The following is an 11592-nucleotide window of genomic DNA, read 5'->3' on the forward strand; positions in this document are numbered from 1 at the left end:
TGCCGTGCCCCACTCACGCGCCCGTCCGGTAAGGAGAGAAATGACGTAGGCGATGCGGGCTGCGCTCCTGGAGTAAGTGTTGGGCTGGAGAGAGAACACCACATCACACTGAGTGAGGAATGAGCGGCACTCAGTGGGCTCCCAGAGTAACACGGCGGGTTGTTGATCCTGGGCTCCGGAGACTCGGAAACCCTGGAAGTGGGCGGTGGATCGAGGTGGAGTTGGTGAACCCGTCTTGTGAGGTCGGAGACTTGGACGGCCAGGGTCTCAACGGCATGTTGAGCAGCAGACAATTCCTCCTCGTGTCTGCCTAGCATCGCTCCCTGGATCTCGACGGCGGAGTGAAAAGGGTCCGGAGCCGCTGGGTCCATTCTTGGTCTGATTCTTCTGTTATGAACTTGAGTGAAGACCCAAACGCGGTTTTAACAGAAAACAGAGTTCTTTAATAAAAACAGGAATGGCATAAATCCTCTTCCAACGTAGTCAATGGAACAAAAGAACGTAGTATAATGCAGGTTGCACCTGCCATGCAGACTCCGACAGGACAGGACAAGGTGGAAGCAAACGAGACGACAGCTTGCTTCTGGCATCAAAAAACACAAACAAGAATCAGACACTGAAAGTAGCAGGAACAGAGAAAGAAATAGAGACCTAATCAGAGGGGGAAGAGAGAACAGGTGGGGAAAGAGAGAATGAGCTAGTTAGGGGAAATGTAGAACAGCTGAGGGATGAGAGACAGAGAAGGTAACCTAAAAAGACCAGCAGAGAGAGAGAATGAAGAGAAAGGACAGGAACAGACATAACAAGACATGACAAGCGTGCCACTCCAGTCCTGGAACAGCCATGACTACATGGAACTATTACACCCTCTATAACCAATGTAATTATTATTATTTGACACTGCTGGTCATCTATGAACATTTAAACATCTTGAAGAACAATCTGGCCTAAAGGGCTGTACTCTTTTATAATCTCCACCAGCACTGCCAGAAGAGGACCTGGCCACCCTCAGAGCCTGGCTCCTCTGTAAGTTTCTTCCTAGAGGCAGGAGCCTTTCTAGGGAGTGTTTCCTAGCCACCGTGCTTCTACATCTGCATTGCTTGCTCTTTGGGGTTTTAGGCTGGCTATCTGTATAAGCACTTTGTGACAGCTACTGATGTAAAGGGGGCTTTATAAAATACATTTGATAGATTGCTTGTATATGCTTCTATTCATGTCAGTAACTCTAAATCTAAATATGACATTGAGTTGTCTTACATTTCCTCAATGGGAAGTTTTACCTGAAGCCAAAACTTTTTCCTGGTCTTTCCTGCTGGGGACAGGGGGCTTCAGGGTTGGGAATGGAGGGCCTAGAAAACTGGAATATTAACAATAATTAGTGTCCACATTTATGAATGAAATTCAATATGGGTTCGCTGTGTATCTCATCTGATTGAGAATTGATTACGTCTATTTTCTTTTGAAAATCTGCCACCAATCCACACAATTCTATCAAGTGAGAGTGCACACAATCATTTGCTTATTTTACCAAGTCAAAAATAACAAACTTTTGTCAAGGGACCCAACGAATAAGAAAACAGTTGGAAGGCTATTGTTGCTGTATACAGTAGCCTACCCCATCAACATACTACTGGCTGGTTTCAAGGCTACGTTGTTATCATTTAGTAATGGTGTACTGTAGCCTACTGCACCCCATGTCAACCAACTTGCCTACTAGCAGTGACAAGGCTTATTGTAGACATTCAGTAATACTGTAAGGGTGGGTATAATTTGTGGAACGTTCCAACAGGGATATGTTCCAAAAAAAAACTTTGTTGCCAACAAATAATGCATACAATGCAGCACGATCAATTTACCTTGCGAACGAATAGGCATCAACTCACCACGTAGTTTATTCTTAATGTTTGTCCATAGGCTACCAGAGTGAAGACAGACATTTTTCGGAATAAACGAGGTGGAGTTAAACACTTAATGAAATAGCCCACTCCCTATCCGGTATCTTATTCGGCCGCAATACAACTTTGTATTTACATTTACATTTAAGTCATTTAGCAGACGCTCTTATCCAGAGCGACTTACAAATTGGTGAATTCACCTTCTGGGAGCCCAGCCAACAGCGAGTTGCAGTAATCCAGACGGGAGATGACAAGTGCCTGGATTAGGACCTGCGCCGCTTCCTTCCTTGTATGCGTTGTTTGTTGGAAACCTTGTTATTAACAAAGTTTTTGAAACAGATTCCTGTTGGAAAGTTCCACAAATTATACCCACCCATACTGTAACGGTACTGTAGCCTACTGTACATGACCTTATAATCCACCTAGTTAGCTTAGTTAGCTAGCTCCAAAGAAACAACCAATGAATGTGACAACAGGCTTTTTAACACTCGCTAGTATGATTGCATGTAAAAAAAAAACTTTACAGATGATTACAAACTTTGAAAGCAAAGTTAACTTACCCTTACCAATACGCTGCTCTCTCTCGGGAACTAGAGTGAGGTTAGCGTCGTTAGCATTACCTAACTAGCAGTGCCAGCATTTTAGCTATCAAAGTATCTATCCAGCAACAATGTCAAGATCAAAAACCGAAAGAAACTATGTTAATGCCATGCTGACTTTGTAAAATAAGTCAAATCGGAATGAAGTAATTCACAGGCTGAACAAACATTTCTGTGGCTAACTTTAGCTTGTTAGCTCAGTGACAGGTGATGCACCTCGTCCTGTTTTTGATTGTGGGGAGCTACTGATGAGAGAGTGAGTATCCCTCCACGTCCTGCGTGGAGAGGCAACACTGAGTCAACATGTGCCCAGAACTATATTACATCCGGGTTGGTTTACAAACCACATTGACATACATGGAAAACTGTTCACATGGAACCCAAACCGGCTGCGTTCGTGCATACATTTATTTTGTCCCCCCACACCAAACACAATCACAACACGCAGGTTAAAATATCAAAACAAACTCTGAACCAATTACATTAACTTGGGGACTGGTCGAAAAACATTAAACACTTATGGTAATTTAGCTAGATAGCTTGCACATGCTAGCTAATTTGTCCTGGGATATAAAACATTGAGTTGTTATTTGACCTGAAATGCACAAGGTCCTATACTCCGACAATTTGTCTACACATAAAACAGTCAAACGAATCGTTCCCAGTCATCTCTCCTCCTTCCAGGCCTTTTCTTCTTTGAACTTTTACTATTATTTTTAGTTTTTATTAACAACAAATCAACACAGAAAGTACATGAGGGAACACAAGTACATATAGACTACATACACTGGACAATCGAGCTAGGGGGTACAATATCACATTACAATTACACAAGGACCATAAGGGACATACATACACTTACAGTTCTAACAGCTTTTTTGTTAGTAGAGTATTTAACTGTCTTAAAATACAATTCAATTTCTTTTTGTAGGGTAAGAAAATGTGTTTTTTTGTAAGTAAATTTACATTTGTGTATATGAAATTTTGTCAAAAGAATAATGAAATTAATTACATAAAAATGTTTCAGCTTATTTCTATCGTATGTAAAGAATCCAAGCAGTAAATCTATCCACAATAGTGTAAAATCTTCATAAATGTGTTCAATTATAAATCTACTGATGTCTTGCCACAGTTTTCTTACATGAATACAATGCCCCAAAAAATGCAACACTGTTTCTGGGTGGTCATTACAAAATGAGCAATTTGAGTTGATGTTTTCCTTAAACTTCTTCATATAGTGGTTGGCAGGATAATATTTATGAATAATTTTAAAGGAAACTTCCTTAATTTTGTTAACAAGTAGGTATGTGTGTGGCAACATCCAAACTTTTTTCCAACAGATATTATAAATAAATCCATTCCAATAAGGCATGACATAAGGTAAAGATACAACATCCTGCTGAAACAATGTTCGTATCGCTCTGTTGTTGAATGGACCAAAAGAGAAACACAACTTTCCTACAGATGAGTCAACAGGGTACTTTCTTCTTTGAACTTATATGGTGATTGGCACCTTTCTGCATTGTGTTCTGGAAAGGTGTGGGTGGAAGACAAGGTTCTGGACACAATTCTGCCGGTTGTCTCTCTTTTTAATGACTGCATGGAATGGATACAAATACAAGGCAAAAGTCAATGCTGCCGTCTGGACTCCATACAAGTATATTTGCCAGACAAAGGACAGTGCAGAAAACCTGTGAGAAAATAAACCATTTTTAAACTCACGATGTCTGCACCTGAAAGAGGCACTCTCCCCCAACAAAACTAACGGTAGTTGGGCTAGTTGTTTGTTGATGATACAGTTACTAGAGGAGAGAGACCAAGTTGAGATGCTGGACCAGGTGGATAAGGTATGATTCAAGGCAGTTTATTAAAGGTAAAAATATCTGACAAAGCATGCACGGACCCGTTCATTTAGCTCAGAGGGAACTATCAGAAAAAGGCCCCAAGACATTGTGCATTGACATTTTATACAACAAATGATGTAGGTTGAGTCTAGGAGGTTCCTCTCGTCTGATTGGTCCTCGGGTTCAGCTCCTTCCTCAGTGTTGCTGGTGTCTTTCTCCTATTGGTTCTGGTGTAAGTTCTTTGTCCTTGAATGCTCGACAAAAAGGAGAAGTTATGTGCGTGTGTGTGCGTGTGTGTGTGTGTGGTGTGCAAGTTGTTTTGACATGTCTGTGTGTGTGTCTTTCGGTCACAAGATGTTGCAGCCTAATCTTGTGTTGCAAACCCTTGTGATTAGGGCGTTTCATGTTTTCCACTTGGGGCCCTGCATCTTGGTGGGTGACTATGTGTGTATGTGTGTGTGTGTGCTCACTCGATACTGTGCAATGCCTAATCTATATTGGCTCACCCTGTGTGGCCAAACACTGACCAAACATTGATAGAGAGGCTCAGTAGACAACTTAAGTAATACAGGATGGGTTCCAACAGCGTCCTACTTAATAAGCGTATGATTAACTTCTATGTTGCAACTAGCAAGCTTATAATGGTAGCATGATATATTTATTACAAATTGTACTCAAACATTATCCCCATTCACATTAATATATATTCCTAGAAACTGTAATGCAACACTAAATCAGTGACGATATAACTTTTGCTTGTCCTTTCTTGTGAACATGTGCATGGCTCCCGTTGATGACATCACAGCATTAACACAATTTAGAAAATAAATACAATCAAATATTTCACTCTTGGAAGTAATCTAATACGTCTTAAAATAAAATTAAGATAAATGAGGGATTTTCGGTGAAATACATAAAGTATATTTTACACCTGTTACAAATGCATCAAATTGTACACGTACACCTGACAGAAAGCAGCAAATTGTGAATGTTGAATTTTTGTTGCACACATATCCAGTAAACAAACTGGAATTACAAAATAAAAACATTTTGATTGCATAAGTTCTTTACATATTTTATTCATTTATTAGCCAAGTTGAATACATACTATTTAGTCGATGACATCTAAAAATGTATTATGAGAGCCTATAATATAATTTCCCTCCAAAATGCATAGTTTTGGAGTGAAATGCAATAATAAATAGTCAAGATAGCAGAGTAGGCTCTTTCAACAATGAGACCAACTTTGAGGAAGGTGGTTTTGATCGCGCTGTTGGGCCGGGACCAGCACCGCTGAAAGCGCAGGTCTGTGTGGGTCCAGAGATGGTTGAAGTCCAGAAAGCATGCAGTGGAGTTAGCCCTGTTGAACGCCTGGCGATTTGTCTCCGGTAAACTAAATTCTAGTGAATTTGTAAAGCCTTTGATACCGTAATTGATTGATATTAGATATATTTTATGTGCAACCTAGCTAGCGAAAGGGTTCTCTAGTTAAAAGACCCAATGTGACATTAGATGTACTTTTACAGAATGTTTATTTGTACTATAACTTTTCCCAAAGTTGGTTTTAAATCCTTATTCTGGACAAGGTTAGTTTTTGAATGCGCCTTTGGGATTCACTCGCTCTGAGACCTTGAAGTAGTTTTTTCCCTTGCTCTGCAAGGGCCATGGGATTTGTGAAGAGATGGGTAACGATGCTTCGAGGGTGGCTGTTGTCAATGTGTGCAGAGGGTCCCTGGTTCGAGCCCAGGTAGGGGCGAGGAGAGGGAAGGAAGAAAAACTGTTATACCTGCATGACACATGTGTTCTCCACAACTACTGCAGAGGCAATTCTAGGAGCTGCTCAGGATGGAGACTGGCATGCCAAATTGTCACCTACCTGATGTCACCAGGGCAGGTGCCAACCAGTCCCCCAGACAGGCACTCCAGGTGAGGGAGAAGCTGAGCACCTACTTCTCATCCCATGGCAGTATGCTGTGGAGTGAAAGAGCATTTTTCTCCTTGTCTCTCTTCATTTGGAAGTTATATTTAAGTGAAATTTGGGAGTAAAGACCACACCTCCCATTAGTATTATACACACTTGGCATGGTACATCAGGTGAGCAGGACCTCTAATTAAGGTTATACGACATGCTATGATAACATGAGAAAAGGAAACCTAGGGTCCATACAAACAGAGCAGTTTACCACCATCTTCACTGGTCTGACAAAATGCAGGTGGGAAAAAAACTATTAGGAAGAGAATGTGTTTTTACTTTAATCTTTGATCTTGTCTTAGATCTGCAAAGGTGTAGGGAATAAATAAGCAGATTAATTTCTAAATGAGATATTAATAAACAACTGACTATGAAAACATAATTTAATAGGTATTCAAATACAGGAAAGAACATGGCAGCTATGTGTGTTGTAAAAATGTTACAAACAATATAAAAACAATTGAAAGACGTGTGTGTGTGAAAATACAAACATTTGTGTAATCTGTAATCTGTAGGAGAACAACAAGAGCATGTATTTTTTCACAACTGCAGACAGATACAGGGACTACTCATAAAGCCTAGACATGGTAGGGGAACTTCAGACATGGCCATAAAGAGAGAGACGGCAGGGCACTGGAGATCTGAGGTACAGAGAGGAGTGGAAGAGGGGTGTGTGTGTCTGAAAAAACTAAAAAGAAATGTGTAGCCACAATACAGGTAAACACACATTTCACCTTTAGTCTTTAGTCTTGTAAAAGAACAACAAGCGCATCAGAATTTGCCAGTGTGTCAGTTTTAATTCAGTCAATTTTCATGCAATCTATGTACAGCTAATAATGAATGCTATCCTAAGTATTGAGAATCTGCTAACAAGGACGCAGAATAAGGACAGTTATAAAATCTCAGTTGCATTTCCTTGATTTCTCGTGTCCTCTCTCCTCACCTCCCGCTCAAAACCCATTGGAGAAGGTCAAAATAACAACCAGACAACTCTCCTCTTCCTGTCCTTCCTGTGAGCTGGTCAGCTAAATTCACTCCATCTCTGGAAGGGAAGAGAAAAACAACACATACAAGCATTACATAATATAACACATTTACATTTACATTTAAGTCATTTAGCACCATAGAAGGTGAGATTTATGTTAGCTAAATACTGCTTGTATAGTGTAGTTAGTGGTGTAAATATTGGAACAGTGTGGTAAAGTTGGTAATTCTTCCTGTTTACTCATGGAATTTGTATTTCAGATCAAAAGATGAATATGACTCTATGAATATAGGCAAATATTTAGACAAGCAAACAGTTTTAGGATATTTTCTAACCCAGAAACAACAGCTATACATTTGCCTCATATTAATCCTTTGATCTGAAATATCAATTAGCCTACATGAGTATACTGTAAAAATGACCTACTTCACTATCACAATACTTATGACACTACCTGTGTTGTGGAGAAAAAAAACATACCATTGAACTCGGCATTGAAAAGCATCTGAATTTTAACCTTGACTGCTTCTTTGCTGAGGCAACCTCTTCAGGCTCTTGGCAAAGAGGGTCTCTTCATCCTCCTTCCTGTGAGCATCAGGATTGGCTGCATCCCTCTCGACGGCTTGGAGGAGCCTCTGCTGAAATTAGTTGAGTGAATCTGGGGGCTGGTCCCACCGATGGTGCCTGGTGTTCCTCTTCATTTCTCTCCATTCCCCAACGCAGGGGAATCCGTAACACTGAAATGTTAACATATTTTTTTTTGTACATATTTTTACTCACTCAGGATGTACAACTGTACTCAGTTTTAGGAGGAGTACCGCTGAGATCCACCGGAGAGCAGACCCTTCCACAGCAAAGAGACACATTTAATACTCTCTACTCATGACCTGAGGCAAAAATGCAGTATCAGAAAGTAATACTAAGGTCTTGTGGTCATACTTCATCTAGGAACAGCACACATTTCAAAATGTGATATCTCTTCTTTTTTTTTTTTAAATATTCACAGTGCAGACATCATGGTAGGTAGTCGATCTGAGCAACAATGTATTTTAATTGATTGCATTACACTAGGCAAGAAGATATATAACTGATTTGAGTTCATCAGGGTCAGAGTCAGGGTCAGAGTTAGGGTTAGACTTCGGGCTAGATCTGTAGCGCTGATGATCCATGCTGTAGTGCGATTTCAATTTTAAAGCAATAATCACGCATTCAGGTTGGTAAATAAGCATTTTATTTTTATTAGGTAAGTTGACTAAGAACACATTATCATTTACAGCACCAACCTGGGGAATAGTTACAGGGGAGAAGAGAGGGACAAATGAGCCAATTGTAAGCTGGAGATGATTAGGTGGCCATGGTGGTATGAGAGCAGACACCAGGGTTAACACCCCTACTCTTACTATAAGTGCTATGGGATCTTTGGGGACCACAGAGAGTAAGGAAACATGTTTAACATCCCATCTGAAAAACAGCACCCTACACAGGACAACATCACTGCCCTGGGGAATTGGGATTTTTTATTATTTTTTAAACAGAGGAAAGAGTACCTCCTACTGGCTCTCCAACACCACTTCAGGCAACATCTGGTCTTCCCTCCAGGGACTGACCAGGATCAACTCTGCTTAGACTCAGAGGCTCACCAGCAGTGAGATGCAGGGTGGTATGCTGCTGGCTAGGAAATTGATAATAAAATAAACACATATTTAATGTTGGAACAGGCCTACTCTCTCCTCATCACATCTGCAAGGGCATTAATTAAATGTTTGCAAATGCATAGAAAGTGTATTCAAGCTATATTGTAAGACAAAGCTCTAGAATTGATCCAGTAGTCAAAGCTCTGGAACTGATCCAGTAGTCAAAGCTCTAGAACTGATCCAGTAGTCAAAGCTAATTACCAAGTCAGAATGCTACAACTCTTCATTATAAAAGTATGAAGTTGAAGAAGACTATATTTTAAATATTTTAATGGAAAAGTTATGTTCAGTGCCTTTTCAGAATGGAGGGGGTATGAAATAGCATTGTCCCTTTATAATTAAAGAGATAATCATATCAATTAAATCGTGAACAAGATCAGTTCTTTATGAACAGTTTCAGTAGGGTTAAGGTTAGGGTTACGGTTTAGGGCTGGGGCTGGGGCAGGCAAACTATGGCCCTCGCTCCACGTCTGGCCTGCCTGCAGATTAAATGCAGCCGGTTAGGGTCAAATTATTATTTTGGAATAGAAAACCACTCCAGGACCTCCCGAGTGGTGCAGAGATCTAAGGCACTGCGTCACAGTGTTGCTGTGTCACTTCAGCCTGGGGCTCATTGCGCTCAAGCGACTCTCTGTGGTGGGCCGGTCACCTGCAGGCTGACTTCTGTCATCAGTTGAACAGTGTTTCCTCCGACACATTGGTGCAGCTGGCTTCCGGGTTAAGCAAGCGGGTGTTAAGAAGCGTGTTTTGGAAGACGCATGACTCGACCTTCGCCTCTCCTGAGCACATTGGGGGGTTGCAGCGATGAGACAAGATTTTAGCTCACAAAAAAGGGAGCTAAAAATAAACATATATAAAAACAATCCAGACTACACTTGAATGTCAAAAACTAGATTGAAACTATGTAGAAATTATAATGGACCTATATATTTTCAAATAACTGCATTTTTTCTGGCCCACAAATTGATTTTGATGAACGAATCGGTAAAAAAAAATCTGTGCTGCCCTCCATTGAATTTCTAAATCGTGATGTGGCCCTCGAGCAAAAACGTTTGCCCACCCCTGGTATAGCGTCAGGCAGATGATTAGGTTTTTGGTAATACCAGGGTGATATTGTGTACTGAGAGGTTTCTGTCTTGCTGTTAGTGCATAGCAACAGGAGCAGCATAGTCATAAGCTACTGTACCCAGACACATGAAACACAAACATGACTGGTGGACATAGTAATCCCTGTGCCTTCCATATTTATAGGGGGTGGGGAGTCTGGGGTTGGTGTGGTGATGGTGGTTGGTTCTGAGGTGGTTTGGGTGGTGGTGGCTTGGGTGGTGGTGGGGGGGGTCGGTTCTGAGGTGGTTTGGGTGGTGGTGGGGGGGGGGTTGTGTGGTGATGGTGGTTGGTTCTGAGGTGGTTTGGGTGGGGGGGGGTTGGTGTGGTAATGGTGGTTGGTGGTTGGTTCTGAGATGGTTTGGGTGGTGGTGGGGGTTGTGTGGTGATGGTGGTTGGTTCTGAGGTGGTTTGGGTGGTGGTGGTGGGGGGGGTGGTGTGGTGATGGTGGTTGGTTCTGAGGTGGTTTGGGTGGGGGGGGGGGTTGGTGTGGTAATGGTGGTTGGTGGTTGGTTCTGAGATGGTTTGGGTGGTGGTGGGGGGGTTGTGTGGTGATGGTGGTTGGTTCTGAGGTGGTTTGGGTGGTGGTGGGGGGTTGTGTGGTGATGGTGGTTGGTTCTGAGGTGGTTTGGGTGGGGGGTTGGTGTGGTGATGGTGGTGGTTGGATCTGAGGTGGTTTGGGTGGTGGTGGTGGGGGTTGTGTGGTGATGGTGGTTGGTTCTGAGGTGGTTTGGGTGGGGGGGTTGGTGTGGTGATGGTGGTTGGTTCTGAGGTGGTTTGGGTGGTGGGGGGGGGTATGGTGATGGTGATGGTGGTTATGGTCTCTGTGAGACTGTCTTGGGGCTGTAGTGCTCCTACTCCCGCTCCTCTTCAACTGGCAGTAATCTTTGTCCAGGCTGGAGATATTCTCTTTCTACTGAGGCTGGGTGTGGTGCTCTGTCCTGCAGTTGTGGTGGTTAGGGTGGTTAGGAGGGTGGTTTGTAGGGTGGTCGTGGGTGTGTGATGGTCTGAGAGGTGTTTCTTTCTCCTCTCTGTGGGTTGGGTGTGCTCGTCAGCCTGGTGGTCATGGGATACCTTCTTCTTCATCGCAGATGGCTTATTAATTTCCTCTCCATCCTGGAATGAAAAAACATAATAATAATAACAATCACCATCATCATCATACATGGTCAAATGAAAATCATGTTAATGGGCAGTAAATGTTGATATGTGAATATTATAAATGGATCACATGCAACTTGTAAGAAGACTAAACACTAAGCCTATTAAAATGTTTAACTAACTCCATTAAGATAATTAGCAATATGCATGGTTGAGTTACAGTAATTGAACCCTATAGATAAAGTAATAGAACACTATAGTTACAGTAATAGAACACTATAGTTAAGGTAATAGAACACTATAGTTAAGGTAATAGAAAACTATAGTTACAGTAATAGGACACTATAGTTACAGTAATAGGACACTATAGTTGAGTTACAGTAATAGAACACTATAGT

The 11592-nt window shown here is 41.7% G+C and overlaps 3 long non-coding RNA genes across 4 annotated transcripts; all 3 read right to left on the reverse strand.

Moving 5' to 3' along the window:
- Nucleotides 1-446: 446 nt before the first annotated feature.
- Nucleotides 447-2784, reverse strand: LOC135558286 (uncharacterized). The gene is made up of 4 exons (XR_010458338.1): nucleotides 2456-2784; nucleotides 2096-2238; nucleotides 1281-1357; nucleotides 447-583 (listed from the first exon to the last, which is right to left on the reverse strand). It is a non-coding gene; the product is annotated as an uncharacterized LOC135558286 (long non-coding RNA).
- A 100-nt stretch (nucleotides 2785-2884) lies between these two features.
- On the reverse strand, nucleotides 2885-5236 carry LOC135558287 (uncharacterized). Its single transcript, XR_010458339.1, has 2 exons — nucleotides 4217-5236; nucleotides 2885-4090 (listed from the first exon to the last, which is right to left on the reverse strand). It is a non-coding gene; the product is annotated as an uncharacterized LOC135558287 (long non-coding RNA).
- Nucleotides 5237-5851: 615 nt separating this feature from the next.
- Nucleotides 5852-8238, reverse strand: LOC135558288 (uncharacterized). 2 transcript variants are annotated; one of them, XR_010458340.1, is made up of 4 exons: nucleotides 7776-8238; nucleotides 7254-7352; nucleotides 6215-6309; nucleotides 5852-6070 (listed from the first exon to the last, which is right to left on the reverse strand). It is a non-coding gene; the product is annotated as an uncharacterized LOC135558288 (long non-coding RNA). The 2 variants fall into 2 exon arrangements; XR_010458341.1 differs by having other exon boundaries at nucleotides 6004-6044.
- Nucleotides 8239-11592: the final 3354 nt, after the last annotated feature.

The sequence above is a fragment of the Oncorhynchus masou genome, chromosome 17, assembly GCF_036934945.1.
Source record: "Oncorhynchus masou masou isolate Uvic2021 chromosome 17, UVic_Omas_1.1, whole genome shotgun sequence".
In the NCBI taxonomy this organism is placed as follows: Eukaryota; Metazoa; Chordata; class Actinopteri; order Salmoniformes; family Salmonidae; genus Oncorhynchus; species Oncorhynchus masou.